Source organism: Physella acuta, unplaced genomic scaffold (assembly GCF_028476545.2).
Source record: "Physella acuta isolate Inbredline_101_S28 unplaced genomic scaffold, ASM2847654v3 ptg002230l, whole genome shotgun sequence".
In the NCBI taxonomy this organism is placed as follows: domain Eukaryota; kingdom Metazoa; phylum Mollusca; class Gastropoda; family Physidae; genus Physella; species Physella acuta.
Window position 1 is genome coordinate 155,897 of NW_026733730.1, and position 16,642 is coordinate 172,538.

The 16,642-nt window shown below is 35.8% G+C and overlaps 1 long non-coding RNA gene across 1 annotated transcript; it reads right to left on the reverse strand.

Moving 5' to 3' along the window:
- Positions 1–1,673: 1,673 nt before the first annotated feature.
- LOC131932610 (uncharacterized) lies at positions 1,674–15,161 on the reverse strand. The gene is made up of 3 exons (XR_009384643.1): positions 15,072–15,161; positions 8,066–8,089; positions 1,674–2,684 (listed from the first exon to the last, which is right to left on the reverse strand). It is a non-coding gene; the product is annotated as an uncharacterized LOC131932610 (long non-coding RNA).
- Between the last annotated feature and the right edge of the window lie 1,481 nt (positions 15,162–16,642).

Here is a 16,642-nt window from a genome sequence, read left to right on the forward strand (position 1 = left end):
CGTTTAGATTCAAAAGTCTGGATTTCTCAGAAGTCTAGACTCCCCAAAAGTCTAGATTCCCCAAAAGTCTAAACTCCCCAAAAGTCTAGATTCCCCAAAAGTCGAGACTCCCCAAAAGTCTAGACTCCCCAAAAGTCTAGACTACCCAAAAGTCTAGACTACCCAAAAGTCTAGACTACCCAAAAGTCTAGACTACCCAAAAGTCTAGACTACCCAAAAGTCTAGACTACCCAAAAGTCTAGACTACCCAAAAGTCTAGACTACCCAAAAGTCTAGACTACCCAAAAGTCTAGACTCCCCAAAAATCTAGACTCCCCAAAAGTCAAGACTCCCCAAAAGTCTAGACTACCCAAAAGTCTAGACTCCACAAAAGTCTAGACTACCCAAAAATCTAGACTCCCCAAAAGTCTAGACTCCCCAAAAGTCTAGACTACCCAAAAGTCTAGACTCCCCAAAAGTCTAGACTACCCAAAAGTCTAGACTCCCCAAAAATCTAGACTCCCCAAAAGTCTAGACTCCCCAAAGTCTAGATTCCACAAAAGTCTTAGACTCCAAAAAGTCTAGTTTCTCCAAAAGTCGAGACTCCCCAAAAGTCTAGATTCCCCAAAAGTATAGACTACCCAAAAGTCTAGACTCCCCAATAATCTAGACTCCACAAAAGTCTATTTCATAACCATTCTTCGTTGATCACACCGGGTAGGTTATGGGCGTCGCCGTCAACCATAGATACACAGAACCGTCTGTCCTGTGCCATCTTCGCAACTTGACTCCAGGTGTAGTCCATCTTTGTAGCGTCAGCCTCAAAGTCGCGTCGCCAGTTGTTCAGTGTGTGCTTTTCCTGTGGAATCCACTTTAGCGTCTGCCTCGGAATACTTGTATAGAGTGTGCCCTATCCAACCACATCTTCCCTTCCTGATTTCTTCACCAGCAGAACGTTGTCCAGTTTTTCCCCAAATGTCTGTGTTGTTGATTGTATCGGGCCAGCTGATCCTGAGTATCGATGTAAGCCAGCTGTTGATAAGGATCAGGACATTATCAACGGTTGTCTTGGTAATCATCCAAGTCTCTGCCCCAAATGGTGGCACTGGTTTCACATTGGAGTTGACCAGTCGCATCTTGTGGGTCAATGACAGTGTTCTGTGAGCCACCGTGTTGTTTTAGCTGTGGGAAGACGGCACTTGCTTGCATGTTCTTAATTTAAATACGCAGAGATTCGCCAAAATATCTACCCCCCCCCCCCTCCCTCCACTCCTAATAAAACAAAATCTAGATCTCCCACAATGTCCCCAGCCGCACCAGAAAATACCAGAAAACATTAAAACGAACTCACGAATCAAGTTCAAATATATGCGCTGAAAAGTTCACCAGGATTTTAAGCAGAATGTAAGACGAGGTGGCCGAGTGGTCTCCACGCGTGGGTTCGAATCCCATCCTCGTCGCAATTTTTTAAAATCACGAAGGTTTTAAGTTCTGGGTTTGATTTTGAGTCAGTGTTTATTTTAAAAGGCCCAATCTTTCATGTAAATCAAAATATGGAAACTTAACACGAAATTTCTCATGTATCGGAAACTCGCTGTATTATATAAGAAATGTCTCAACATTTGATAAGATTTTCCCGAACACATTTTGAAATAATAAGATTGTAAAAATAAAACAACAATACTATGGAAGACGATAATATATTTAAAAATGTGTCTTTAATTTTAATTCATAGTAATAAAAATTGCAGATGACTAATAAAAATAAAATAAATAGTACAATGATAATCAACAAATAACAAAACAATGAACATTGAAGATCAGCTGATCGTGTGGACTGTTATAAGCTTCGGTCAGGTCTTGATGTAACAGTCTTTCTCCGTGGTTTAGGGTCCTATGTGGATAGCACTAGACAGCCAACAGCCCTGTGTGGACTGTACTAGACAACCAACAACCCAACCCTGTGGGGGTTCAGTCCTAGAAGAAACCCAGGCCAATTTGCTCAGATGAGACCATCAGAATCTGGGTGGTATCAACGTTAACAAGATAATGTGTCTTTGATGTCAGTCGAATGTCAGTGTCATGTCTGATATTGCGTATCGCCAAGGACGGAAACAGATTTCAAGTGAGAACCTTTCTACAGCAGTTAATGTTAGGCCTAGTTGATTGGAGATTGACGCTGTGGTAAGTAATTTTTTTGTTTTGTTCGTTGTTGGATCTCAACTTATTAATAGGTCTACATTTTGTGTTTCCTCTGCAAGTATAAGGTGTGGTAGTAGGTCTATAAGGTGTGGAAGTAATTCCCATAAGAAGTGTTATGTTAGATCCAGTCGAATATTTGACGTAGACAGTGACAGCCTCTAAGCTATATGGTGCAATTAAAAAAGCTCAAGTTGAGAAAAAAGTGTAATTAATACGGGTCAACCAGATGTAGGTCAATTTGATGTAGGTCAATTTGATGTAGGTAAATTGATATAGGTCAATTAGATGTAGGTCAATTTGATGTAGCTCGATTTCATATAGGTCAAATTGATATAGGTCAATTTAGTCTAGTTTAGTTTGAATCCTATCAAGTCATCTTGCTGACCAATGTGACAAGCGTTGCCAGACTGACCCCAGCTAAGCTGACTGTATCACATGTAGCTTTAAAACACGATCCTTCTTCTTCCCCTTGAGGATTTCCTTGACTTTGACTTTGGTCGGATGCTATGAGAGAAGGAATGTCGTGTAGTTATATGTTACAAGAGTTTTTCATTGAGCGGACACTGAGGTTTCCTTGTATATATATATATATATATATATATATATATATATATATATATATATATATATATATATATATATATATATATATATATATATATATATATATATATATATATATATATATATATATACATGTATATGTGTGTGTGTGTTTAATATCTGTGTATTGTCATGTAAAATGAACATTTTTTTAATATATATATATATATATATTTAATGATTGTAAGTAAATGATTTGTAAAGCTAGACTTGTGATTGAATACAACTGTTTAGGCTGAGGTTTAAACCCGCGCCAGTTGAAGTAAGGAGTGATATGAATGCTGATAACTCCATAACTTACCTGTATTCTGCAGTAACCAGAGCTTAAACAAATTTTGAAAAATCTCTCTTACTGTTGATGTTCGTCATCTCTGACCCAAGTACTCAACAACCTCTACACATTTGTGTCTTTTGCCGAATATTAAAAATGTACTCAAAAAATTATGAAACAAGTTGTTATAAAGCATATGTGTTCTATGTGTTCTATGCTGTGTTGCCTATGCGCTACATTTCTAACTACACATATAAGCCATGTCCGAGTGCGTCTTTAAAAGTAAATGCGGGGAGGGGGGGGGGGAGATTTTGTTTAAAGGGATTCATTATAATCATTTATAAATTTTAATATTAATACGGTAATTAAATTAGTTAAATGATTTGATGCCCTTTAAGACGAAATTAAATTTAAATTTGACTAACGAGTTTTGGCATAATTAAAAAAATCTCAGTACCAACTGACAATATAGTGCATGGCCCTCGTAGCCAGGATGTAGTAGACAATGAAAAGTGTGAACAAAATCACATCATATTAATTTTAATAATTTGAAGCAACAGCAAAAAACAACAACTACATAATTATACTGTTCAAATTAAATTTAATAATTACTGATACAAGGGGAATAATAAAGAAAATATTTTCTGTTAGTAAATTTTACTAGCCGTGCACTATACATTAACTAAGAGAAGACAACTAGTTTCGTATTATTTTAACAGAATTTTACTTGTTACTTCTCTTTGATTGCTTAATTTTTTTTCTTTAAATAAAATGAGAAAGGTAGAAATAAAAAAGAAAAATCTTTCACAATGATATATTATGTAACATTTAATAAACGATTTGTTTGAGGGTTTAATTAGAAAAATAATTATGAAAATCTCTTGAATTTGTTATGAAAAAATAAATAAATCTCAAAACTCTAAAATTCTAGTTTTGTTACTGTGCAGCTAAAACTAAATAAAATTGCAATTGATACAAACTAATATCAAATAAATAAATACGTTCATATTTTTACACAAAAGAAAATTAATATACAAAGCAACAGTGACGTATTGTGAGAAAAATTCAAATCATTTGAGGCAAAGAAACCTACTCTTTTAGCAATGTTATATTTAATTAGGATGTAGTTCAAGATCTAAGTTTAAAATCTAAGCAAACACTGGAAGCAATAAGCCTATTCTACAGTGTGTGAGTAATTGAGTGTGTGCGTGTTTTATTTGTGTGTGTGTGTGTGTGTGTGTGTGTGTTTCATTGTGTGTAGGTGTGTTTAAGTCAAGGCTTTTGAGTGTGTGTGTTTGTTACCATTTAGCACTAAACCGTGCACAATGAATAATTTCTTACGCCCTCTTTGTTAACAGCATGAAAATGTTTTGAAAAGTTTTTTCCTTGAAGCATTCTGTGGAACATTCATTTTTTCTATCTATTAAAGCTGCATGCTTACACCAAAAGGCAAATCAGTATGTTTGTTTATATGTATACGTGTATGTGTATTGCTGATGCCTTTGTGAAATATGTATATATACAAAGAGCTAGTTGTCAAGATAAAGGTTTAGAAAAAATATGTTAGTATTTCCATAACTCTTAAACTATTTAAAAAAATAAATCTCTTAATTTACTAACAATGAAAGAAAAAAAAATATAATAAAGACTATTGTAGTTCATTATCAAATTTTATACAAAATAATAATTGAAATGCACCATACTAAAATATGTACATGAAAATGCCGATTGATTCAACTAAGTCCAAAGTTATCAAACGTTACTTTCGACGTACGGTACCACAGTGCTATAAGTGGAGGTCGACCTGGTCTTTAGACCGAGGTTAGCTAAATAGGATCCTCTAGGCGGGACAGGCTCAAGCTACACCTTGGCGCTGGGTCCGGCTCAGGTCTTCCCCCAGGGGAATATTTTGGCCAGTGAGAAGTTCCTGAGGAACTGCCGGTGGGTCGAGTCGCTCTTGAGCTTTATCTTGGGCTTGTGGTCGGCGCTTGATGGGGGGAGGGGCAGAGGAGGTCGGATTAGTTTGGTCTTGTGTACACGATGTGTGAGCGTTAATGCACGTGTAGAGATAGGTGGGGGGGAGCAGAGGAGGACGGATTAGTTTGACCTTGTGTACACGATGTGTGAGCGTTAATGCACGTGTAGAGATAGGTGGGGGGGAGCAGAGGAGGACAGATTAGTTTGACCTTGTGTACATGTATGATGCGTGAGCGTTAATGCACGTGTAGAAATAGGTGTGGGGGAGGGGGGAGCAGAGGAGGACGGATTAGTTTGACCTTGTGTACATGTATGATGCGTGAGCGTTAATGCACGTGTAGAAATAGGTGTGGGGGAGGGGGGAGCAGAGGAGGACGGATTAGTTTGACTTTGTGTACATGATGTGCGAGCGTTAATGCACGTGTAGAAATAGGTGTGGGGGAGGGGGGGAGCAGAGGAGGACGGATTAGTTTGACCTTGTGTACATGATGTGTGAGCGTTAATGCACGTGTAGAGATAGGTGGGGGGAGGGGAGCAGAGGAGGTCGGATTAGTTTGACCTTGTGTACATGATGTGTGAGCGTTAATGCACGTGTAGAGATAGGTGGGGGGAGGGGAGCAGAGGAGGTCGGATTAGTTTGGTCTTGTGTACATGATGTGTGAGCGTTAATGCGCGTGTAGAGAGAGGGGGGTGGGGGAGAGGTTAAGGGTGAGCAATGACATCTGTATATTTTATTTTTAGTTTTTAACATGATTGCAATGTATGATGAACTAAAATATTTTTAGTTTAAGGGATTAAAAAAACTAAAGACTTAATTGACTATCGATTTTTCTTGAACTCATGAAATGATGGATAACATGAAAGAGCTGTTTAAAAAAATGTTTTGATGAAGATTAAGTTTTCCGGTCTGGTAATTTCATAAGTTTGTGAGGGTGAGTATGGAAAGGTGTTTTGTGAGCGTGGTGGGGGGGGGGGGGGGGGGGGGAGGGGGAAAGGGATTATAGAAAACTTTTGTTGGGGGGGGGGGGGGTATGTGTTAAGTTTTTGTGAAGAGGGTTCCAAGGGGTTTAAGTGGAAGTTTTTTAGTGGGTCACCAGAACCATGGGTGAAAAACATGCTGGGGATAGGAGGGTGTGTGTGTAGGGGGGGGGGGAGGGGGTGTTGGTTTATAATCTGAACGTCTGGTGTTATGATGCATTGTGGGATTGTTCTCAATAGGCTTGAAAAGTCTATGTAATCATACTATTTTTTTAAAAATCTTTAGAAAATATAGCAAGCGTTTAAATTATATTTGCATTTGTAAAAGTTAAAGCTGTTTGGGAACCATCGATTACACTTATTTTCATATTTTTGTATTCAATAATAGCTGTCGAAAGCCGTTTAGAATTATTTTTTAAAATCATATATTAAAAAAAAAAACCGCCCTCAACTCCTCCTTGAAGTCAACCGGAGTGATAAGGAAGAGTAAAACGATGAAAGTCGCAGCATTTGTTTTTCGAGAAATAGCCAGTAGTTTATTTATATTAAATAATATAGCATCCCTTATCACCACAACACCCTGACTCTACTAATCCAAGTAAAAGTGTTAACTGAATTACTATTATATTACTAGTAGTTATTTGTTTGAATATTTCTAGCTTTAATAAAACCGAAGTCTTTATGTACTTATTTCACAAAAGTTATAGAATATTCAATTTTGCCAGAAAAAAACACATTTTTCTGGCAACAACCATTATGGAACCAGCTTTTCAAGCCTATTAATACTATTATTAAAACAAATCAGTTCTGTTGTTGTTTTGTGCCCTGAGTTTCATTAGTGTCAATTGTTTTTAACCGAGACTTTTTGGTTGTCTGAAGCAATGTTTGTGTGGAGATGGTTTTATTTACAAGTTTAGATATAGAGCTATGTGTCTCTTTTTTGTGAGCAATGTGTCTCAAAAATCTGCGTAGAGGCAATAACTCGTGTTGATGTCAGCAAGTTCTAAGACAGCACAGAGAGAGTGTTTGTTTACATTTTTGTCGTGTAGTGTGTTTTCGTTTTGCTGTATGTTGTGTTTTTATTGAGGTATTGCCGTGTAGTGTGTTTTTATTTAGGTATTGCCGTGTAGTGTGTTTTTATTTAGGTATTGCCGTGTAGTGTGTTTTTATTTAGGTATTGCCGTGTAATGTGTTTTATTTAGGTATTGCTGTATAGTGTGTTTTTATTTAGGTATTGCCGTGTAATGTGTTTTTATTTAGGTATTGCCGTGTAGTGTGTTTTTATTTAGGTATTGTCGTGTAATGTGTTTTATTTAGGTATTGCTGTATAGTGTGTTTTTATTTAGGTATTGCCGTGTAGTGTGTTTTCGTGCCTCGTTTCCCTGTAATGGAAAATGTGAAAATATTTTGTTTGAATGTGTGTCAGTAGAGTCAAACACTAAACTGTAACGACCAGCACTCATTGAAAATGCTTTGGGTTAGGAGAAAGCATGCCACAGTTAGTGAGAAACTTGATTTAAAAAATGTGATTAACAATTTAAAAAAATGTAAAACTAAAACGCATTTGAAATATGTAAAAAAAAAGTAAATATAGATATCTTACAGATTACAGCTTTAATATGATGTCTCGAATTTAAATGAATAATGTATAGTAGTCTTAAGAAGTACTAGCATAGATAAATTACAATTTAATTTTTTTTTAAATTTATTTATTTAAATCTTTATTTTTTACTTTTTTAAATTTTTTAAGTGTATTAAAACTTCAGTGGTAGAGGTAGTTATTTTAAACTAATGAGTTTACGTTAATTAGTTAAAATAAAATAAAATTTTTAATAGACATGTAAAGTGCCCTCAGGCTGTGCGAGTTAAAGTTGAAATTAACATAGTGATTAGTGAGGCGTTTGATCGACGTGTCTAAAGATACACAGGCGCCATGCTGGTGAAACCAAAAGGTGAGAAAGATGCAGGTGAAACAAAGATGCAGGTGAAACAAAGATGCAGGTGAAACAAAGATGCAGGTGAAACAAAGCAGCACACAGAGGAGATGCCTTCCTACCTGGGCGAGGCTGGTCTAGACACACTGTAACAGAACAAACAACAGACTAGCAGCTGGTCCACTGATTTCATGCCACGCTTCATTGAACACAACTCTACCCCCCCCCCCCCTCCACCACCCCCACCACCACCACAGAACAAACAACAGACTAGCAGTTGGTCCACTGATGGCATGCCACGCTTCATTGAACACAACTCTACCCCCCCCCCCCCTCCACCACCCCCACCACCACCACAGAACAAACAACAGACTAGCAGTTGGTCCACTGATTTCATGCCACGCTTCATTTAACACAACTCTACCCCTCCACCACCCCCCCCCCCCCACACCACTCTCGTGTAAGGGAGGGCTGGGTGTTCAAAACATAAGGGACAAGAAAACCCATTTTGTTACAGATGGGGGGGGGGGGGGAGTAAAAACTTAAGAGGTTAATGAAAAAAACTATTTTAACTTATACTGATGAATGTAATAATAAATTAATTAAAAGTGATAATTATGAAAAGAAAATTATTTTTGTAAAGAATTTTCAAAAGAGGTGAAAAAGAAACAAACTGTAATGAATCATTTCTTTTATGTATATAGCAGTAGATGTGTTTGAACGTGTAATTAATTCAAGATAAACTGGGATTTTAATTACTGGAAAACAAAGGATTACAGGAGTCATTATTGTACAACCAAATACCAAGTACACAAAAACATACAATATAGTAGCATGCATAACAATATTTATATTTGTGCCATTGACAGGCAATATGGTGTTAATTGAAAAATAATGAATAATTATATATATATATATATATATATATATATATATATATATATATATATATATATATATATATATATATATATATATATATATATATATATACATACATATATAAATTACATTATATACATGAAAGTTATGGTCCAAAATAATTTTCATTATGTTTTTACTTCGCTGTTGTTAAATGTTGCTATGTAACATTTATTTTACTTTAAAAGAAACATTTTTTAAAATTTCAATTTTCTTATATTGTTTTCTCCTGAATATAGATACAATCACACAAAGTATGTAAATACAATTTTTTTAAACAATATACAAACCAGCTTCTTACAAATATTATTCTTTAATCCATGTAAATCCAGAGATTACGATACAATATCAACCACCAAAAAAAAAAAAAAAAACAAGACTTCGCTCAGCTTTGGATAAGTGATTTTTGTTTTTAATTCTTTAAATTTGGTTTCACGATATACACAAATCATTGGTTACACAAAAAAAAAACCCACTTCAATTACACAATCTTCAACACACCAATTTCTATTGGTAAAAATCGATCCCAACACTTCTGTGGTACAGGTCAAGCAAGGAATGGACATTGATTGCTGAATTTATCATTTAGATGATGTCATATAATCAAATGACATGTTAACAAATTTTACGTAGTGATTTGATAAGTTAACAATGACATGTAGCCAAATGGCATATTGACAAACATATGTCATTTGTTCGTTGACACATGTCTTGTCATCAACTGGTAAACACATGTCTTTAACCAAATGACATGATAACAGATGTCATGTAGCCAAATGACATGTCATGTCATCAGAACACGTGTTCAACTAACTGACTTTTTACTACCTACAGGAAACATTAAAAAACCAAATGACATTTTAACAAAAACAATGTCATGTAGCCAAATGACATGTTAACGTATGTCATGTAACTGACATGTTAACAATAAAATAGTATTATGGTATCCAGTTATGGCTAATAAACACATAATCTTAACGTGATTTAATTAACTCATTAGGTAAAACCTCTGTGACCAAGATAAGCTCAGATACTTACAAGTAACATTTTTATAACCGAGTTTAGCTCAGAGACTTCAAGTAAAACATCTAGAACCGAGTTTAGCTCTGAGAATTACAGTAAAACCTCTATAACCGAGCTTAAAACAGAGCCATACGGTAATGCATTTATAACCGAAGCCCATGAATTCCAAATAGCATTTAAAAATTGCGGGCAGATGAGGCTCGACAGCTGGGGACAGCAACCCATCTAGGAGAGACAACTCCAAAATCAAACAACTGCTGCCTTGTACTTTGTTTTAGGTTGATCAAAGGCTATGGAAGCAAATCCAGAAAGAAAAGCAGGCTGAAATAAGAGTCAACGGCCTACATGGCGCATATAAAGTTGACACGTAATAGTTATGTTGAACTTGAAGGAAATCCGCTCCAATTTTACAACAAAGAACGAAAATTGTTCAAACCGACCCTTTCTCTAAAATCTCCGTTTACTCTATCCGAAAAGGCAGCCAGCATTCACTTATGGGATAAATCTTTCGTTTAACTTTTCGCAACGGTTCATTTAAAAAGCAGATAGGCCTAAATATGTGTAATATTTAATTTCGGTTAACTCGATATACGACAAACTCGGTGTACGGCCAACTCAGTATACAACGAACTTGCTGTGTGACTAACTGAGCATAAACTCGATATAGGACCAACTCGATATACGACCAACTCGATATACGACCAACTCGATATACGACCGACTCGATATACGACCTACCAGATATACAACGAACTTGCTATGTGACTAACTGAGCATAAACTCGATATAGGACCAACTCGATATACGACCAACTCGATATACGACCAACTCGATATACGACCGACTCGATATACGACCTACCAGATATACAACGAACTTGCTATGTGACTAACTGAGCATAAACTCGATATACGACCAACTCGATATACGACCAACTCGATATACGACCAACTCGATATACGACCGACTCGATATACGACCTACCAGATATACAACAAACTTGCTATGTGACTAACTGAGCATAAACTCGATATACGACCAACTCGATATACGACCAACTCGATATACGACCAACTATATACGAACTACCAGTTATACGAACCATTCGGTTTCAAGACCAACTCGATATACGACATACCAGATATACGACGAACTCGGTATACGACCAACTCGCCATGCGACCAACTTGGTAAACGACAGACTAGGTATACGTACAACCACCTCGGTATACGATTAACTCGGTATACGACCAACCCATTCTACCAACTACCCACTGAGACAGTTGAACTCAATCACAGAGGTTTAACTATAAATATAATTCATAAGTTTAACTATAAACCTATATCCACATAAGTTTAACTATAAATATATGTCCACATAAATTTAATCATATGTCCACAGAAGTTGAAACTAATGCTTATTATAAATATGCTTAATCAAGACCTTTTAATTAGCAGTGGCAAAAATAAGTTTGAAGCGCGCTATAAATAAGACCATGACGTCATTTACAAGATGGCGGCGAGGATGAGAATATAAGGCTGGCTGGAAGATACCGTACTTATTCTTATAAAAATGTATGAATTATGAAGACGTGTACTGATGTTTTATCTGGAGCACCATTGGTCTTTGATTAGGTGAACTACGGTAAATAGAAATGAGTGGAGCATTGTCATATGTAAAAAAAATTCTTGCATAAATATATACCACCACATAACAAACGTTATACGGCACTGCCTTTAATATTGTATAATTATAGGATATAATTATTGAAGAAATAAACCCTAGAATAGTACAGCCATTTATAAGTCGTAGAAATGCTAAGTTAGTATTTGTATCTAAATATTTGATTTATATACAGTTATATTATTTAATAAATATTTATACATAGCAATGAACGAGTGAGGGAAAGATAACTGTATACTAAAACGATCAGACTGGGTTTAAAAAGGAAAAAAAAAATCATCGATGTCAATAAAGTCATATAAATTATTTCATTGACAAAGATTGTTTTTTTTTAATTTAAAGAAAAAAAAATTCCAAAAAACATTTGAAAAAGTTTTTTGTTTTTTTTTGGGCGACCGCAGGAGAGTTGTTTATGGGGGGGTGGTGTGGGTGGGTTGATGCAAAAACCTTAATGCTTTAAAAAAACGTCTATTCTCCTTGCTCGAAACTTCTTAGAAGCTATATAACTTATGTTCCGGTCCTTGTATTCTACCTCAATTCTCAAGCATTTAGAGAAATATTCAATGAGTATGACGATCGAGGAGGGTCGAGGAGGGGGGGGGGGGGAGATCACATACTTGACCCTGCTGTCGCCCAATATGTCATATGTCAACATACAAAATACAATCAAAGTCAGACAATGTTCTAAAACTCTATACAACAATACATCACAATTCGCTTTGATGTTGTTAGGGTTAAAATATCACAAGATAAGTTATATGCTATTGAAAATAATTCATTAATTAATTAGATAAAAACATCACAATTAGCAGCAGCCCACGTTACCGGAGAAAAAAAAACAGCTATGGGCGGACAAATTTGTCCGAATTCTAAATTTAGACATGGTCATTTAAAAAAAAACACTTACTAAAAATAACGAATGTGATAATTTCTTTAAGCTGATAGAATATTAATTAACACAAATATTAATTAACACACATAATTGGGGAGACAGTTCTAATAATGCCACCACGCTTTCGATTATATTAAAATAAAAAAAAAAAACATAAGTTCACAGTATTTAAACCTTTTTTATGAAAATAAAATATTTAACATGTGTGGTGTATCACCATAGAAAAATATGGTTTAGAAAATCTGTCGAATAAACCAAGAAGAAGAATCACATCAGAAGGTAACACACAAAAAACACAGCATCTAACTGAACACTGTCTTACACCAGTCCCAGCAGTCTAGAAATCGTTATCCAACTTGACCAATGAACAGAGTTGATTGTGACAAGTTCAGTTCAATACCGCTCCGTTGGTTCAACTTCCGTTTGATACAGTTGTTTCATTACAGTTCAGTTCAATACAGCTCCGTTGGTTTAACTCCCGTTTGATACCGTTGTTTTCATTACAGTTCAGTTCAATACAGCTCCGTTGGTTTAACTCCCGTTTGATACCGTTGTTTTCATTACAGTTCAGTTCAATACAGCTCCGTTGGTTTAACTTCCATTTGATACCGTTGTTTTCATTACAGTTCAGTTCAATAAAGTTCCACATTGGTGTCATGGGCGTTCCTTCCAATACAGGTTGGACTGATCCTTCATTGCAATAGGCCAAGTGAAATAAATGCTGATTGACGTTTCTAAAAATATCTACATTTAAAAAACTATAGCATGTCCAAGTGGTTTGGAGATTTAAAAAACTGACCAATCAGACGGGCTGTTATTAAATAGTACAAGCAAACCAATCACACAATGCATGGAATGCACCATTATTCTGGGCGAGGGGTGGAAGGATATGGGTTTTCTCTACAATGGCAAAGATTAGTCCGGCATATTTTTCATACCAGTGTCTGCAAATACAACTGCACTAGTAATTTTTTAAAATGGAATGTTAGGTGCTGTTAACTTAGATCAATTAATTACCTTAACGATAATCACATTTCTAACTTATCTCCTAATCCAAAGCCAAGACTTTCACTATACTAAGTATATACGAGAAAGTAGAAAAGAAGTTACCATATTAATAGCAACCAAACAAACCTATTTTTGGAAGAGTATTGTCAGACACTGGTAAGAAAATTACCCCGCAAAAAACAACATCCGATTTTTTAATACAAACGACAAACCGGAAGTAAGAGCCACGCAACCAACGTCACACATTGTTTACATTCACAGACATGAGATTCTATTTTTAGATCTGAGTTTGTGCGCATGTGAACTGGGCGGGGCTAGAGACGATGATTGACAGCTGATGACTACATGTCAAGTAATGACCCGTGTTGTCAACTAGTCACAAACACTTACTGACCTTGGGCGAGGTCTGCAATGTTAAAGTTCAATCCAAAGTTTATATTTGACCTTTTGCCTGGAATAACATTATTCAGTTTTTGAAACTGTTGCGTACTTCTGGGGGGGGGGGGGGGCGTGTGTACTGTCTTATGGCACTGTCAGACGTTGACACGGACACTACCGTCACACGTGGGCACTGTCATATATTGTCATCTGTTGACACTGCCACTTGTCACTACTGTCACTTGGTGGTACTGTCATACGATGACATGTCATCTATTGACAATGACATATGTCACTTCTGTCAAACGATACTATGTGACAAAACTCACAGGGAAATGTGTTTGTTTACATAGCCCAACAACATACATGTGTTAAAATCTTTGTCACATTTTGTAATGTCACATTCGCCGTGCGCCCAAAATAACATATACCTACATAAACCATTTCATCAAGTGACTATTTGCACTGCTAGTATCAGTTAATTAAAAAAAAACATTTAAGCTGATTAGGTTAAATATGGATTATGTAATCAATGCCCAGAAGTGAACAATCACACAAATAGTGTATTATCGAGCCAAAGATTCACAATTTAATTAGTGTATAAATTAAATCGATAATTAATTAATTAATTGTCTAATATGTACATTGAACATTAGTTATAATAATTTACTATAGACATATACAATCAGTAAAATGTTATTTGAAAATTTAAATTTTTGAAAATTAGAATTAGAGGTGCCGTCAAAATATGATAGAAATTGGTTATCATATGCTCAGCATACTATTAATAGAAACAAATCACCAAGGAAGGTTAGGGTTAGGTTTTTGTGTGTATGTATTGGATAGGTATGGGGGGAAATAAGGGGGTGGGGGGGGTTCGAAGAAGGTTTGATGTTTGAGAGGAAATTTGACTACAGGAAAAAATGCAGTGCAAAAGTATGCTGGGTATGTTTTTAATATCAGGGAGAATGTGTGTGTTGATGGTGTGTTTGTGTGTTGATGGTGTGTGTGTGTGTGTGAGTACATAGTTGGTTCACGTGTGTAGGTGAGTGTAAGGTACAAGTAAGGGATGTTGGGAGTTTCAGTGTTGTACGTGTGTGCTTGTGTATGTGTGTGTGTGTGTGTAAGAGAAAAAAATGGGTGAGTTGTGTGTGTTACATGTGTGAGTGTGTGTGTGAGTGAGTGACTTGATGAGCTAGACGCGGGGTGAGTAGTTTGTTCACCTGCCGTAGTCCCGGGGGTGGGGCTTGTTACCCAGAATTCTCTCTATCTCCTCCATAAGGGCACCAGTCAGCTTGGGCACGTACTGAAAGAAGGAAATATTGTCAGGTGGGTCGATACATATATACGTCATGTACTGAAAGAAGGAAATATTGTCAGGTGGGTCGATACATATATACGTCATGTACTGAAAGAAGGAAATATTGTCAGGTGGGTCAATACATATATACGTCATGTACTGAAAGAAGGAAATATTGTCAGGTGGGTCAATACATATATACGTCATGTACTGAAAGAAGGAAATATTGTCAGGTGGGTCAATACATATATACGTCATGTACTGAAAGAAGGAAATATTGTCAGGTGGGTCAATACATATATACGTCATGTACTGAAAGAAGGAAATATTGTCAGGTGGGTCAATACATATATACGTCATGTACTGAAAGAAGGAAATATTGTCAGGTGGGTCGATACATATATACGTCATGTACTGAAAGAAGGAAATATTGTCAGGTGGGTCAATACATATATACGTCACGTACTGAAAGAAGGAAATATTGTCAGGTGGGTCAATACATATATACGTCATGTACTGAAAGAAGGAAATATTGTCAGGTGGGTCGATACATATATACGTCATGTACTGAAAGAAGGAAATATTGTCAGGTGGGTCAATACATATATACGTCATGTACTGAAAGAAGGAAATATTGTCAGGTGGGTCAATACATATATACGTCATGTACTGAAAGAAGGAAATATTGTCAGGTGGGTCGATACATATATACGTCATGTACTGAAAGAAGGAAATATTGTCAGGTGGGTCAATACATATATACGTCACGTACTGAAAGAAGGAAATATTGTCAGGTGGGTCAATACATATATACGTCATGTACTGAAAGAAGGAAATATTGTCAGGTGGGTCAATACATATATACGTCATGTACTGAAAGAAGGAAATATTGTCAGGTGGGTCAATACATATATACGTCATGTACTGAAAGAAGGAAATATTGTCAGGTGGGTCAATACATATATACGTCATTACATAGGTCAATACATAGACGTCATTACATAGGTGAATACGACATTAGATAGGTGAATACATGTAAATGTCATTAGGTAGGTGAATTCATATACGTCAATACATAGGAGAATATACATTAGGTAGACGAATACACGTACATGGTTTGGTGAAAACACGCATGTTAATTGTTATGCACATGCATATTCAAAATATAGACACTGTTTCTGGAGTTTAGATTTTAGGCAGGAATATATATATATATATATATATATATATATATATATATATATATATATATATATATATATATATATATAATATACATATATATATGTTTTTGACAAAACCCTGTTTTGTGAATATTTGATTGGAATTCAATACAAAGTGAGTTGTTCTAAATTATATTTGAAAGACAAGCTAAAGGCAATGTTTAAACTTCTAGGGAGCTGAAAATCTAAAGACATTTTAATTCCAATACGTGAAGTCCAATAAAGTGAAAATTAATGTATGTTGGGAGGCGGTATGTTCAAAGCTTATATT